The sequence below is a fragment of the Balaenoptera physalus genome (assembly GCF_965194825.1).
Source record: "Balaenoptera physalus genome assembly, chromosome: 3".
Lineage (NCBI taxonomy): Eukaryota > Metazoa > Chordata > Mammalia > Artiodactyla > Balaenopteridae > Balaenoptera > Balaenoptera physalus.
Window position 1 is genome coordinate 120,912,702 of NC_138890.1, and position 16,968 is coordinate 120,929,669.

Sequence of the window (16,968 nt, forward strand, 5' to 3'; positions counted from 1 at the left end):
AACTGCCTTCCCTCCCAGCTTCACATAGACCAGTAGTTTTACAGGAATATGGAATCAGCTCCTGCCCAGTGTGAGCTGGCTAAGGCTGGTTGGGACCACCCACACTCAAACTGGGCCTGTAGAGGTGTCCAGGTGAATGGCCTTTTGACGTCAGAGGGCTGGAAAACTCCACCCTCAGATCGTGCTAAGCATCTCCATTTTGAATAAACAGAGCATGTAACCCAGAGGTGCCTGCACAGAACACCAATGACCACACTTTTTCCCTACCTCCAATCACCTTTCTCCATGCCTAAGACAGACCACCCTGCTTATCCCATAAATACCCCAGCCCTCTCACCTTCACGGAGGTGGATCTGAGACCTATTCTCTCATCTTCTTGCTTGGCTGCCTTGTGAGTAAACTCATTTTTGGCTGTATACCTCAGCTTCTCAGCATTTGGCAAGCTGCTCATCTGGCAAACAGACCTGGTTTGGTAACAAAGGGAGAGGATGGAGGGGAAAGAAAACCTTATCTTGCCATTTATTCATTACTTCATTTAGTTCTTACAACACCTATTTTACAGAAGAGGAACTGAGACAAGTACAGTAGTTGCCAAGGCCTTATGGCAAGTTAATGCCAAGGAGCTTCGGACTCCAGAGCTGTGCCCTTACCTGTCACAGTAGCTGGGAGGACAGAGAACACATGTCATTATTTGGATTGTCTCCACTGTCCTGCTTACCCCACCTCCAGGGGCAGGGCAGTATTTAGGGCAGTTTCCTTGCTCTTTAAGGGACTCTTTAAAAGCATGCCAAATCCTTTAACAATTAATTCAGAGCAAGAGACTATGTTATTTTATTTCTTGGAACCAACAGTGAACTGGGTTGAGTTCACTATTACTTATGCTTGGCTCAGTGCTTAAGGAGTATCGGGCCTCCTCAAGATAATTTAGGAGTAGGGTTTATGTTATCACCATTTGACCTGTTTACCTCCTCTGAGGTTTTCAAGCAACAAGGGTCCATTAGTGCCTGTTATGTACTTGGTGCTAAGCAAGTCACTGAGTGGGGAGCAGCAGGAAGGATGAACGTTGCAGCAGAAATCCTCCTACCCACTCTGACTGCAGTGATGCTTGACAGTTACTGTGGAAAATAACTAAAAAATGATACTACCTAAAATTTTTTATTTTAATTGTATGTATACATGTAAATTAGTAGATGCACACATGAATTCGTATAAATACCTATAAATGTAAATTCACTTGCCGTCTTTTCATGTAAGGCTAAGACCTTTGCTTTGATTATGGATTGGCTGATTGGAGTTCTGTATTGTCTTTCTGGAATAAATGACACCCATGGTGAGTCATCTACCATTTCCAATTTGGGTTTCTTTCAAGTGAATCAACAACCTAAAGACAATTTTCAAGTAAGCTGAGTACAGAACACTTCTAGATTTTGGGGATATTTCTCCCTAATCTTTTAGAGTTGTCTTTATCACAATCTGATTTGATAGCGAGGTTTCTGTGTGTGTGAGATTCAACTTTATGAGTCTTTTCAAAGCATTCAAATTAGTTTTTGTAGAAACAGTTCTTTTTTTTTTTCTCTTTACATGCTTTGAGTTTACCTATCAATTAATTAAATTATATAATTATAATAATAACGCTCCTGGTATAGACGGATATGGGAACAGACATATACTTGGCAGGCTGATCTTTGGCAAACTGTGTGACAAAAAAGTTGGGGCTGAAGACTCCATGAAGGTCTGTAAGAAAGCTCAGCTATAAGGAAGCAGTAACCATGAAGAAGCAGATAAAAAGTTAACCGAGGGAGGGTTAAGGAGCCTATATGCAGAAAGAAGCAGGGTCTCTAGGAATACTGTGATCCAGGAAGAGGAGGGAACAGCCAACTGCTTGAGCCATCTTACTTCCTGATGGCATTCCGGTTCTAAATTGTGTTGTAATACACATGGATTATTTCAGTACCTTCCTTTTTTTCTGGGCTCATGAGTGGATCTCTGTCCCTTGAAGCTCAAAGGACAGAAATGGAACAAGGACCCTTACTGAATACTATGTACAGGCCCTGATGGCGGGGGGCCAACACTGAAGGTTTCCAGTCTGCTCGGCTCTTTGAGCTGCTACTGTTTTTCCTATGTTGTCTTCTGGGTTTCCCTAAGTCCCTTCTCCTCACTCTTGGGGACTCTCTTTCTTCCTGAATCATCAACATTTCTAGCTTTGCTCTGGCTTCTCTTTTTTGCCACTTGCTTCTCATTTTTCATCACGTTTTTCTGCTACTTCTGTTTTTCTCCCACTTAACTCGCCTGGGCTTTTGAGTTTTTTTTTTTTTTTTTTTTTTTTTAATTTTTATTTTTGGCTGTGTTGGGTCTTTGTTTCTGTGTGAGGGCTTTCTCCAGTTGCGGCGAGTGGGGGCCACTCTTCATCGCGGTGCGCGGGCCTCTCACTGTCGCGGCCTCTCTTGTTGCGGAGCACAGGCTCCAGACGCGCAGGCTCAGTAGTTGTGGCTCACGGGCCCAGTTGCTCCGCGGCATGTGGGATCTTCCCAGACCAGGGCTCGAACCCGTGTCCCCTGCATTGGCAGGCAGACTCTCAACCACTGCGCCACCAGGGAAGCCCGGCTTTTGAGTTTTGACATTTCCGTGGCTGACTTCTATAACCTTCAGAGGTCCTTCTCTCCTGGGTGTGCTCTATTGTCTGGGCGAAGAACTGATTGTCTTATGTCTTCTGTAACCTTCAAGGTTTGATTCTTCCCAGAGTGCTCACTCCCAGAGGCTTTTGGAAGTATTTTCAGGTTTGCAGCTGTAGTGGAGAATAGGGGGTGCCAGATGTCAGAGTAATATCAGTTGGCTCAATGCATTATTATTATTATTATTAGCAGCAAAGTCTTGCCTTTGGAGTCCTTTGCTTATTTTAAAGTTAGTTTGCATTCCACTGGCTCAAACTAGTTGAGCACCGGAGGGCAAATGAGCCCAGGTGTTTGTTGTGCTAAATTTCAGGAAAACATCAACCTGAATTAAAAACTGACCTCAGGTAATGAACAGAATAAATATTGTTAAATTAAGAACTGAAGATAGTGCTGATTCTAATACTATCTAGAAAACACTTGAACATAGTAAGCAAATATCCTATCAGGAAATCTCTGAGTCCATTTCCTTAAGAGATTGGAAAACCTATCCTTTGACTAGTTTGGGAAGTCCCATGGGTCTTTTACATCTCCGATAAAGCTGGAAATAAGGATTAGCTTGGCCTAATACCAAGAGAAAGTAAAGTGATCCAACATCTTTAAAACACCACTTTCTCCTCTGCATGATTATAGAAAGAAAATACGAAACAAATTGGTTCAGAGCACAGCTTTCCCCCTTTCCCTTGTCCCACTTTAAAGGGTAGAAAAACAGATTTCTCATCCACCCTGGACCTTACTGTGGAGCATTATTACCCTGGAGTGTAAAAGACTTCTGAGCACCAAACAAATAAACATCCAGGAATGCATCCCTTCTGAGAGAGTCACATGAAAGCAAAGCAAAGGGAGCTTAGGGAGGAAATATTGAAGGTGTGGCACTTTGTTTCATTCAGGGGAAAAGGTCATGGTGAGTTTCCAAGTCTCCACCCATGCCTTCATCCCTCCCTCCACCCCTCCCTCCATCCATCCATACATGTAGTTTAGGATTAAAGTTTAGATGTAATTTTTGCCAAGGGATGTGTAGTAACATATTTATTTGAAATGATAAAAATTTTAAAATACAGAAAGCCCTATCTGAATGAAAGTAAATCTGACTTTGCTAATTAATTTTCAATGAAGACAGCTTTGCCAATTATGTAACATGGTGGACCATTTTCTATAAATTGTATGAGCTAAGCTTGTAGTTTTTTTTTTTTTTTTTTTTTGGCAGAACAACCTGTTTATTGACAATAATGATACTTCCAGGGAATATATGGGAATAACTAAGGTTCAAGGCAATATTCCACACATTCTAGAATGAATTCCATGGAGGAATAAATTGCATCTCACTGACTCAGAAGCTATAAATATTTTTCAAGTAATATCTACACAGGATGTTGAATTACAAAGAACTTTGGAAAACCACTAATCATTCACATTCTTCCCCATATGTCACACAGTGTAAAACTGACAGATCTTTTGTGACCTGATGACATTTGTCTCCATTTCTAAAGGTATTATAATGGAAATGCAGTCTTCTATCATCCTGCTACAGTTGATATAAATCCACTAGATACTTTTTGTTTCCTGCATTTTATTTATTTTAAGCTTGTAGTTTTAAAATTTTTAAAAGTTAAAGTGTTGATTTAAAACATGGTGGAAATTCTACTCTTTACATTTATTTAAACTGATGATAAATTTTTTAGATGCCAGCTTAAAAATGTGTGAATGGGTATAGAGTTTTCCAAAAATATTTTACCCTGGGGATATCAAAGCCAAAGAAGAGAGTACAATTGCTGTAGAGAATTGTTAAGGGAGCAATGATATTTTAGTTAGAGAAGATGAAGAGAGGCGAGAAATGTTGCTGGTGTGTGTGTGGGGGGATTGTTCTCAAAGAATTCAATGCAGTTGAACAAATGTTGTAATGACTTGCTCTGCGCAGGACAAGGTGCAATGGGCACACAGAAGTGAGTAAATGCTGATGACATTGCTACGTCCTTGAACTAGGTTAATTCTTATTTTTAAAAGTCTATACAATACACCTTTTGGGGAGGAAGAAGATGCTCTAATGAAATAAAAATAGGGTATCATAACTCCAAAAATGTTGTGAATCTTGCGAGTGAACCATCTTCCTGGTAGAAAGGGTCAGAGCAACAATAGGCAGCACTGCATCAAACTTTTAAAATATTATCTGGCATGTGCAGGATGTTCATGGCAACACTCTGCATGCCATGGCAAACCAGACTAAGTCAAATGTCCTCTCCCGTAGACTGGATATACACATCCTGTACGTTTAAGCAACCGAATACTTTTACAACAACCATCGAAGGAGTCAACAAACTACAACTACACACAGCAAGATCGAATCTCACAAACACAAGGTTGAGTAACAAAAATGACAGTGAAGAGGATGCAGTGTATGACTCTAAGTCCAGAAACAGGCAAAACGAATCCTCATGGTCAGAAATCAGTCAGGGTCATAGTTGTCCCTGAGGAGGCAGTCGCTGAAAGGGACTTGAGGAAGCTTCTGGGTGCTGACCATGTTCTATCTCTGGACCTGGCTGGGTATAAAGCTGACTGCTTATGATCTGGGTGTTTTTGTGTATAAATGTTAGGCTTAAAAAATTAGATAAACCAACAAGAAACAACAGTAGTCTGGTGTTAAATCAGTCTTGGATTGAATGGACAGCCTTGCTAGTCTGAGAAATTGGACCTGAAATAGGAAATAGAAATAAAGTTACGCCAGATGGTGGGAAGCCATTTGAATGAGTTTAGGATTTGGGGGTGCACATTCAGAGTTCTGCTGGTACTGTTTCCACCCCATCAGTTGTGAACCATAGTCCTTCTCCTCCTTATCCCATCCCAGCTCAAGGCTCTCAGACCTCTGGCTCTTATTTAAACTGTAAATCTCACACAATGTGGAGCTCACCAGCTAGGTCAGAGGCTCGGCCATAGTCCAATTCTACACAAGCCTTTCCTCAGTTGTCTGCAGTACAAACATCCATTCCCTTCACTTTCCTTCAGAATCTGAATAAATCATGAGATGGCTGGAGAGGAAGCTTCACCAGCCTGAGTGACCTGATGAGAAATCTCTCCCGTGAAACCTGATGGGAGGGACTTAGGAATTTCAGCTCCTAGACACCCAGCGGGTGATTTTACAAGTAGTAGGGGATCATCTTCGTATGACTGGCAGAGCAGGGAAAGAGGGAGAAGCCCGTTCTATGAATCTCACAGGAGGGTTACAACGAGCTATGTGAATGGAACAGCTGGGCACAGGCAGGGCTGAGAATCCCTTTTGAAAAACCGTGGCTGACTTACCTAAGACCCATGCTGCTTCACAGTATTTTGAAAACACTAGAAATCACCTTCCAGCTTTTCCAGAGGTGAAGTCACAAGCTCCCAGCTGGATGCAGCTCCGTGACATCAAAGCCGTCCAGCTCGGACGGCACATGTCCCCATCCAGGCTGTGTTTGGGCGGGTCAGCTGGCTTGGAGAAAACAACGTGCCTCAACGTGACCGTCCCCACATTCTGCAGACTTGAAAGGGAAATCCTCTGGATTCTGACTGGGCTCCTGGGGCTCAGCCCTGGCTCTGCCCTGAGGCTGCAAGAGGAATACGAACACGGAAAGGGCTGCATGTTGCTGTCATTGCTTCTCCAGGTGATCAGAGACATTTGCAGCCCGAGCTTCTTTGTTCTTCACATCCCCTCTTTGCCTCCGCTGACTGGTGCCTCAGAAACCCAGCCCAGCATTTCCCTCTTTCTCCTCACTTACCCTCACCTCCCTCCCACCTACTTCCACTTTTTATTGTCCATTTCAGCAGAGCGCTTCTTAAACCTCACAATTACTCAAAGGTTTGCCCCCAGTATCGCTGTTGCTCTACAAGGATCAATTCCTATCCGTCCCCCACGCCATTCTTTCATGTTGTTCTCTTGCTTTCTCAGATTTTCATTTTCGTGTTCTTTCCCATTTCTACAAAGGCAGGATACAGAGGAAGGCCAGCAGAGGGCAAAGGGCACCAGAGCTGAATCAGGAGAGAGATGAGCATTTTGGTTTCAGTCACTATGTGTGTGACTTCGGGCAAAGAGTACAGAGTCTTCTCTGGGCGTTAGTTTTCTCATCTGTAGATGGGGTTGGATCACCCATGGCAGAAATCCAATGCCATGTGTTGTGCCAGTATTGGTGCCACGGGAATGCAAAGAATAAAACTCTGTCCTGGCTCTTACAAACTTACTGAATAACATTACATTTTTTCTGATACACACACACACACACACACACACACACACACACACACACAGCTAGAGACTGAATCATAGTAGCTCCTTGCTGTCAGGTGTAACTTAACACCACATTTTATTTTTCAAACTTTGGTGAAATGGAGACAATTCAAGGCTGGTTTTCTTTTGCTGCCACAGATGTCCACATAATTGCTGAATCCTCATAGTGGAGAAAATGGTCTTTGTCCTTACTCAAGGCAGACAAGGACATGACAGCCAAATCCAGAGAGATGGAGTAGACAAAGCAAATCAGAGATTTATAGAGCGGAGTCTCACAGAACCAGAAATAGAATTACACTAGGGAAGAGCACTGGGTTATATTTGAATTTTTGCAGAATCCACTTAACCTACTTCCTACTTGATTCCTTATAGCTTCCACTAACCCTCGTCCTCAAAGGGACAATCTTATTTTGATTAACCAAACCCAGATTCTTCCTGTATTTGCACCCAGGCTCTGATAATGATGTGAGCATATTTTGATTACCTTCACATATCAAGGATTAATTAGAATAAATATTTCTCACTTTCTAAACAATTTACATGGAGATGGGGTTTTGTTTGGGACTAGGGAATGAATGTACACGGGGATTTCTCTATGAATACTCAAAACCCAAGCCAAAGAGACTGTCAAGTTTATTCTGGACTCAATACTGCTATATGACCTAAGGATTAAATTTCTGTCAGAATATGAAACATGTTGCTTTCCATTAGGAAGGAGAAGAAAATAAATATATCCAGTGCCTGCTGTGTGCTAGGCACTTTATATTGATATATGTTAATTTATTTGATCCTGACCATAAATCCCCAGGGAGATATTTTATTCTCTTTTACAAATGAATAAACATGAAGAGCATACACAACAGCTATAGAGCCAAAGCCAGAATTGTAACCCACAGTCCAAAGCCACTGTTCCATGTGGTCTTGTCAAACCACATCTCTGCCATCTTCTTTCACCACATTCAATTTAGTTTTAATTCATTTTGTTCCCGGTACTTTGCTAGTGGTGTGGCAAATACAAAAGAACAAGATGAACCCTTTTTTGGAGAGGTTACTAATTTGAGAGAAATTAGAGCCACAGAAATGAAGTGATTAGAGCATATTATGTATATAATCAACGTGTAGGAAGATGTTGCGTTAATGAGTAAATGAAATTCAACCGAGTGAAAGTAGATGGACGTTAAATTAGATCCTATTAGGGAATCCATCCTAGAACAGATATAAAAGGTGTCATGGGAGAGGTGGCACTAGGCACTGAAAGACAAAGTTGGCAAGATGAGCAAGGAGGTGTGGGCTTACTGGTTTGGATTAAGAAATTCAATCCTCTGCAGTGTTGTGTAGTTCTTTTTTCCTTTGGCTAGACTGTCAGAGATTGAAGGCAAGAATTGAGGCATCTTCTGGTAATTACCATAGTCCAGCACTAGTCACACAGTAAGAATAATTGAATACTAGTTAGTTGGTTCACTCATGCAATGTATGAAAGTATATATACACCTGCAGGTCCTTTAAACTTAAATAAGAACTCGAAGAAGGAAACGTATGTCATAGGTCATCTCCACCATGACTTTCTCGCTTATTCAGATGATTTTGCAACTGTGTCAGGCTGTATAGTTTATAAAGCATCTTCAAATGTGATGCTTATTTCATCCTCACAGTAGACTTTTGAGTATAGAAGGCAGGGATTAGATCTCCATTTCACAGCCGAGGAAACCAAGGGTAAGGAATTTCCACATGGTTATAGGGTAGCATGTTGTGGAGCCAGAACTAGAGCGTAAGCCTTTCAAATCAATTTTCTTCCATAAAGATCTTACAACATCCAGTGCTGTGTATAAAACTGGAGTTTGGTTTAAAGTAAATTTAACATATGTTCTTGAGCATTACGATCTTCCACTTTTATGACCAGACTTAAATAAGCCCGGCAACGTGGCAATTTTAGCTTCTTTTGCTTAATGCTTAAGAGTTTAGATACTGTTGTCAGCCTGCCCAGACCTCACCACTGAAGCTCTATAAGTTTCAGTTTGCCCAACTCTAAGATTGAGATAATAATTATACCTACCTCATAAGCTCTTTGTCAAGGTCGAATGAGGAAACATACAGCAAAGAATGAGCATAGTGCCTCTTTAAATATTAGCAGTAGTACTTCACTACTCCTTTGTAATTTTTTCTTTTTGCCTTTCTTGTAAATCATTTGCCACCGTTTTGAAACTTCATTGGCTTAACTCTTTTTTAAAAAAACTTTATTGAGATATAATTTACATATAATAAAATGTACCCACCAGCAAGATGTCAGAGTTTTAGTTGCTCCATATCCTTACCAATCCTCCTCCTCTTCATTTTAGCTATTCTAGAGGTTTTGTAATTATATCTCATTGTGGCATTTCCCTGATGATCAGTGATGTTGAGCATCTTTTCATGTGCTTTTTTGCCATTGGCATGTCTTTTGTGAAGTGAATGCCCAAATCTGTCTATTTTTAATTGATTACTTGTCTTATTATTGAGTTGTAAGAGTTCTCTGTATATTCTGGTACTTCATCAGATATATGTATCATGAATATTTTTTCCCAGTCTGTGTCTTGTCTTTTCATTTTCTTAATGGTATTTTCCAAGGAACTTAAAGTTTTAATTTTGATGAAGTCCAATTTGATAAATTTTTCCATTATGATTTGTGTTTTTGTGTCCTATCTAAGAAATCTTTACTTACTCCAAGGTTGCAAAGGCTTTTGCCTAGGGATATCCAATTGTTTCATCGACATTTATTGAAAAGATTATCCTTTCCTCATCAAATTGCTGTGGCACCTTTTATTTTTTTTATTTTTATTTTTTAAACTTTTTCCTTTATATTGGAGTATAGCCGATTAACAATGTTGTGATAGTTTTAGGTGCACAGCAAAGGGACTCAGCCGTACATATACATGTATCCATTCTCCCTCAAACTCCCCTCCCATCCAGCTGTGGCACCTTTTAAAAAAAATCTACTGTCTATGTGTGGGCCTATGTCTGGACTCTCCATTGATCTATATGCGTATTGTTCCACTGGTACCAGACAGTTTTGATTACTGTAGTGTTATAGTAAATCTTGAAATAAGGCAGTGTAAATCCTCCAGCTGTGTTCTTTCTCAAAATTGTTTTGGTTCATCTAGGTTCTTTGTATTCTCATATAAGTTACAGAACCAGCTTGTCAATTTCTAACAACAACAACAAAAAAAGCCTGCTGAAAGTTTGAAAAGAATTGCATTGAATCTATATATCAATTTGGGGAGAATTCACATCTTAACAATATCTAGTTTCTCAATATTGAGTAGAGCATATCACTACATTTATTTAGGTCTTTAATTTTTCTCAGCAATATTTTCTAGATTTCAGTGTAGGAGTATTGCAAAAACTTTGTTAAATTTACCCCATTTCGTGTTTTTAGATGAACTTATAAATTGAATTTTTAAAATTTAATTAACTAATTCTTAATTGTAATATATATGAGTACAGATGATTTTTTTTTACCTTATATGGCCTTGCTAAATTCACTTATTAATTTGTAGATTTCTTAGGATTTTCTGTTTACAGATATGTTTTCTGCAAATGAAGCCAAATTTACTTTTCCCTTTCCAATCATATATTTTTATTGTGCGTATTTGTTTGTGTATTATGTATTGTGTAGTTTGTTCCTTTTGTTGTTGAGTATTATTCTATTGTATGGAAATACCCCAATTTTTTCATCCAATTACCTAGTAATTGATATTTGGGTTATTTTCAGTTTTGAGGTATTACAAATAAAGCTACTATGATCATTTGTTTACAATTCTCATTGTGGACATGGGCTTTAATTTCTCTTTGGTAAATACCAAGGAGTAGAATGGCTGGCTCATGTTATAGGTATACACTTACCTTTGTGAGAAAATGCCAAACTACTTTCCAAAGTAATTGTACTATTTTACATTTTCACTAGCAGAAAATTCTATGAATTTCTTCATTGGTATGTGTTTCCTGTCTGGCAAGTTAAGAGTCAGCTCTCATTTTGTCACTTTCTGTAACGGACATTTTCTTCCTTTTAATACATTCCGTCTCTAAATGCCTCTCTATGCTCCAGCCACATGGTCCCCTCTAAGGGGCTTAAACACATAGAACTACTTCCTGCCTTATAACCTCTGTACAAGTTGCTTCCTCTCCTTTGAACACTCGCCCTTTGGCTCTTCATGCGTGGTCAATTTCTTGTTGTTGAGGTCTCATGTTGTCTATCACTGCCTCTGAGAGACCTTTCCTAACTGTCTATCTAGTTAGCCTCCCATCCCACACCATTCGTCTCTATTGCTTCTTTTTTTGTAGCACTACTTGGAATTATATTATTATTTGTTTATTTACCTGGTTGTGTCTGCTTCTCTCACTAAATAATAAGTTCAGTGAGAACAGTCTTATCTATCATATATTTGCAAGTGCCTAGATTAGAACGTAGTAAGTGCTCAATTAATGTTTGTCAAGTGAATAAATGAGCTTCTCCCCTGGGAGAACCTCAGAGTCCTTGCCATATCCATGGCCTCTGTTCTACACTTGATTGACAGGCCTTGTGCCACCTGACACCCTTGGTGACTCACAATGCACACTCCCATGTTGAAGGCTCTGAAAAGCCTTGGCAGAAAAAACAGATCTGTTTAACTCAGTATTTCTCAAAAGTATTTAATCATTAAACCCTTTCTTTGTGACTTATGTTTTGACCTCCTATACAAAGTGTACTCTAGAATCTTTATTTGGGAAATGCTAGTTAAATTCATAGTTAAGACCCAACTCAGTTAAGCAGAATTGAGTATATGGAATAATGGTCATCACAACTGACTTAAAAAGTTACGCTCAAAAGTTAGCTCTAGGAAAATGCCATTAAATCTGCCATATCTCTGAGGCTTTGTAGTTTTAATTGGGGAGATGGTTTAAAGAAGATGGAACACTTTCACTATTTCTACTCCAAGTACTTGTTTTCCTTTATAATAATTAGTGGCATATGGTTTTATTAAAAAGGATTGAAACTGCACACATCACAAATAAGACTCAGTAATGGTTAATACTGGGATGCATACATGGCGTTTTGATATGGCCTAGAGAAAAAGATTAAACTTTCAGCTTTAAAAATAATTCAGGTAATTTGTTCATTTGTCTCCAGTTTTATTCCTGAATTAACAATTAAGCTTTCTATGCTTTTTAAACCATTTTTAAAAATTAAATCTAGTTAATTTACAGTGTTGTGTAGTTTCAGGTATACAGCAAAGTGATTCAGATATATGTGTATATATACATATATATAAATAACTCTCCTATTAATGATTACTGGAAGACAGTTGTTTGAAAACACAGTTTAACTTTGTGAACAGGATTAAACAAGGAAGGTTCTTATATTTCTATAAAAAAGAAGCTTAGAGGGTTTAGGAAAGGCAATCCAGTTAGAAGATTGATGCCAGAGGGGCGTGTCTTAAAGCTACACTTGCCAGAGAGTTGACTGATATAGGGGGATCTTAGGGAGGTGACAATGGAGATTATGGAGATGCTAAAAAAATCCTCAACTTTTGTCAGTGCCCCATATTCCCTTAATTTTCCACCCTTCTCTGGAAAAGATAGCTCTTTTTAAAAAAAATTTTATTGAGGTATAGTTAATATATTACAATGTGTTAGTTTCAAGTGTACAGCAAGCTGATTCAGTTATACATGTATATGTGTATATATATGTTCAGTTATACATATACATATATATGTATAACTATATGTATATACATATATGAATGTTCTTTTTCAGGTTCTTTTCCATTATAGGTTATTACAAAATATTGAATATAGTTCCCTGTGCTATAGAGTAGGTCCTTGTTTTTTATCTATTTTATATATAGTAGTTTGTATATGTTAATCCCAAACTCCTAATTTATCTCTCCCTCCAACCTCCCACCATCCCAGTGCTGCAATTTATGTCAAAGAGTGTTCTTCCTATGTTTTCCTCTAAGAGTTTTATAGTGTCTGGTCTTACATTTAGGTCTCTAATCCATTTTGAGTTTATTTCTGTATATGGTGTTAGGGAGTGTTCTAATTTCATTCTTTTACATGTAGCTGTCCAGTTTTCCCAGCACCACTTATTGAAGACATTTTCTTTTCTCCATTGTATATCCTTGCCTCTTTGTCATAGATTAGTTGACCATAGGTGTGTGGGTTTATCTCTGGGCTTTCTATCCTGTTCCATTGATCTATATTTCTGTTTTTGTGCCAGTACCATACTGTTTTGATTACTGTAGCTTTGTAGTATACTCTGAAGTCAGGGAGTCTGATTCCTCCAACTCCGTTTTTTTCCCCCAAGATTACTTTGGCTATTCGGGGTCTTTTGTGTCTCCATACAAATTTTAAGATTTTTTGTTCTAGTTCTGTAAAAAATGACATTGGTAATTTGATAGGGATTGCATTGCATCTGTAGATTGCTTTGGGTAGTATAGTCATTTTCACAATATTGATTCTTCCAATCCAAGAACATGGTATATCTCTCCATCTGTTGGTATCATCTTTAATTTCTTTCATCAGTGTCTTATAGTTTTCTGCATACAGGTCTTTTGTCTCCCTAGGTAGGCTTTTCCTAGGTATTTTATTCTTTTTGTTGCAGTGGTAAATGGGAGTGTTTCCTTAATTTCTCTTTCAGATTTTTCATCATTAGTGTATAGGAATGCAAGAGATTCCTGTGCATTAATTTTGTTTCCTGCAACTTTACCAAACTCATTGACTAGCTCTAGTGGTTTTCTGGTAGCATCTTTAGGATTCTCTATGTATAGTATCATGTCACCTGCAAAGAGTGACAGCTTTACTTCTTCTTTTCCAATTTGTATTCCTTTTATTTCTTTTTCTTCTCTGATTGTCATGGCTAGGACTTCCAAAACTATGTTGAATAATAGTGGTGAGAGTGGACATCCTTGTCTCATTCCTCATCTTAGAGGAAATGCTTTCAGTTTTTCACCATTGAGAATGATGTTTGCTGTGGGTTTGTTGTATATGGCCTTTATTATATTGAGATAGGTTCCCTCTATGCCCACTTTCTGGAGAGTTTTTATCATTAATGCGTGTTGAATTTTGTCAAAAGTTTTTCTGCATCTATTGAGATGATCATATGGTTTTTATTCTTCAGTTTGTTAATATGGTAATCACATTGATTGATTTGCGTATATTGAAGAATCCTTGCATCCCTGGGATAAATCCCACTTGATCATGGTGTATGATCCTTTTAATGTGTTGTTGGATTCTGTTTGCTAGTATTTTGTTGAGGATTTTTGCATCTATATTCATCAGTGATATTGGTCTGTAACTTTCTTTTTTTGTGATATCTTTGTCTGGTTTTGGTTTCATGGTGATGGTGGCCTCATAGAATGAGTTTGGGAGTATTCCTTCCTCTGCAAATTTTTGGAAGAGTTTGAGAAGGATGGGTGTTAGCTCTTCCTAAATGTTTGATAGAATTCACCTGTGAAGCCATCTGGTCCTGGACTTTTGTTTGTTGGAAGATTTTTAATCACATTCTCAATTTCACTACTTGTGATTGGTCTGTTCATATTTTCTATTTCTTCCTGGTTCAGTCTTGGAAGGTTATACCTTTCTAAGAATCTGTCCATTTCTTCCAGGTTGTCCATTTTATTGGTATAGAGTTCCTTGTAGTAGTCTCTTAGGATGCTTTGTATTTCTGCGGTGTCTGTTGTAACTGCTCCGTTTTCATTTCTAATTTTATTGATTTGAGTCCCCTCTCCCTCTTTTTCTTGATGAGTCTGGCTAATGGTTTATCTTCTCAAAGAACCAGCTTTTAGTTTTATTGATCTTTGCTATTGTTTTCTTTGTTTCTATTTCATTTATTTCTGCTCTGATCTTTATGATGTCTTTCCTTCTGCTAACTTTGGGTTTTGCTTGTTCTTCTTTCTCTAGTTCCTTTAGGTGTAAGGTTAGATTGTTTACTTGTGATTTTTCTTGTTTCTTGAAGTAGGCTTGTATTGCTATAAACTTCCCTCTTAGAACTGCTTTTGCTTCATCCCATAGGTTTTGGATCGTCGTGTTTTCACTGTAATTTGTCTCTAGGTATTTTTTGATATCCTCTTTGATTTCTTCAGTGATCTCTTGGTTATTTAGTAACATATTGTTTAGCCTCCATGTGTTTGTGTTTTTTATGTTTTTTCCCTATAATTGATTTCTAATCTCATAGCATTGTTGTCAGAAAAGATACTTGATATGATTTCAATTTTCTGAAATTTACCAAGGCTTGATTTGTGACCCAAGATGTGATCTATCCTGGAGAATGTTCCATGTGCACTTGAGAAGAAAGTGTAATCTGCTGTTTTTGGATGGAATGTCCTATAAATATCAATTAAATCTGTCTGGTCTATTGTGTCATTTAAAGCTTGTGTTTCCTTATTACTTTTCTGTCTGGATGATTGTCCATTGGTGTAAGTGAGGTGTTAAAGTCCCCCACTATTACTCTGTTACTGTCGATTTCCTCTTTTATAGCTGTTAGCAGTGGCCTTATGTATTGAGGTGCTCCTATGTTGGGTGCATATATATTTCTAATTGTTATATCTTCTTCTTGGATTGATCCCTTGATCATTATGTAGTGTCCTTCCTTGTCTCTTGTAACATTCTTTATTTTAAACTCTATTTTGTCTGATATGAGTATAGCTACTCCAGCTTTCTTTTGATTTCCATTTGCATGGAATATCTTTTTCCATCCCCTCACTTTCAGTCTGTATGTGTCCCTAGGTCTGAAGTGGGTCTCTTGTAGACAACATATGTATGGATCTTGTTTTTGTATCCATTCAGTGAGCCTGTGTCTTTTGGTTGGAGCATTTAATCCATTCACATTTAAGGTAATTATTGATATGTATATTCCTATGACCATTTCCTTAATTTTGGGGGGTTTGTTTTTGTAGGTCCTTTTCTTCTCTTGTGTTTCTCACTTAGAGAAGTTCCTTTAGCATTTGTTGTAGAGCTGGTTTGGTGGTGCTGAATTCTCTTACCTTTTGCTTGTCTGTAAAGCTTTTGATTTCTCCATTGAATCTGAATGAGATCCTTGCTGGGTAGAGTAATCTTGGTTGTAGGTTCTTCCCTTTCATCACATTAAATATATCCTGCCACTCCCTTCTGGCTTGTAGAGTTTCTGCTGAGAAATCAACTGTTAACCTTATGGGAGTTCCCTTGTATGTTATTTGTCATTTCTCCCTTGTTTCTTTCAATAATTTTTCTTTGTCTTTAATTTTTGTCAATTTGATTACTATGTGTCTCGGTGTGTTTCTCCTTGGGTTTATCCTGTATGGGACTCTCTGCGCTTCCTGGACTTGGGTGGGTATTTCCTTTCCTGTGTTAGGGAAATTTTGGACTATAATTTCTTCAAATACCCTCTCAGGTCCCTTCTCTCTCTCTTCTCCTTCTGGGACCCCTATAATGTGAATGTTGTTGCGTTTAATGTTGTCCCAGAGGTCTCTTAAGCTGTCTTCATTTCTTTTCATTCTTTTTTCCTTATTCTGTTCTGTGGCAGTGAATTCCACTATTCTGTCTTCCAGGTCACTTATCCGTTCTTCTGCCTCAGTTATTCTGCTATTGATTCCTTCTAGTGTATTTTTCATTTCAGTTATTGTATTGTTCATGTCTGTTTGTTTGTTCTTTAATTCTTCTAGGTGTTTGTTCTTTAATTCTTCTAGGTCTTTGTTAAACATTTCTTTTTTTTTTTTTTTAAACATCTTTATTGAAGTATAATTGCCTTACAATGGTGTGTTAGCTTCTGCTTTATAACAAAGTGAATCAGTTATACACATACAATATGTTCCCATATCTCTTCCCTCTTGCATCTCCCTCCCTCCCACCCTCCCCATCCCACCCCTCTAGGTGGTCACAAAGCACCGAGCTGATCTCCCTGTGCTATGTGGCTGCTTCCCACTAGCTATCTATTTTACATTTGGTAGTGTATATATGTCCATGACACTCTCTTACCCTGTCACATCTCACCCCACCCCCTCCCCATATCCTCAAGTCCATTCTCTAGTAGGTCTGTGTCTTTATTCCCGTCTT

The 16,968-nt window shown here is 38.4% G+C and overlaps 2 long non-coding RNA genes across 2 annotated transcripts in view; one reads left to right on the forward strand and one right to left on the reverse strand.

The window, feature by feature from the left end:
* Positions 1 to 13,606, reverse strand: part of LOC309658587 — a 29,487-nt gene extending 15,881 nt beyond the window's left edge. The window contains exons 1-2 of the long non-coding RNA XR_014262278.1: positions 5,964 to 13,606; positions 338 to 464 (exon numbers count right to left, since the gene is read on the reverse strand). This is a non-coding gene — a long non-coding RNA (uncharacterized lncRNA). The remainder of the gene's footprint in view (positions 1 to 337; positions 465 to 5,963) is intronic.
* The window catches only part of LOC309658633, a 107,605-nt gene that overhangs the window by 75,830 nt on the left and 14,807 nt on the right, over positions 1 to 16,968 (forward strand). The gene's annotated exons all lie outside the window — the stretch shown is intronic.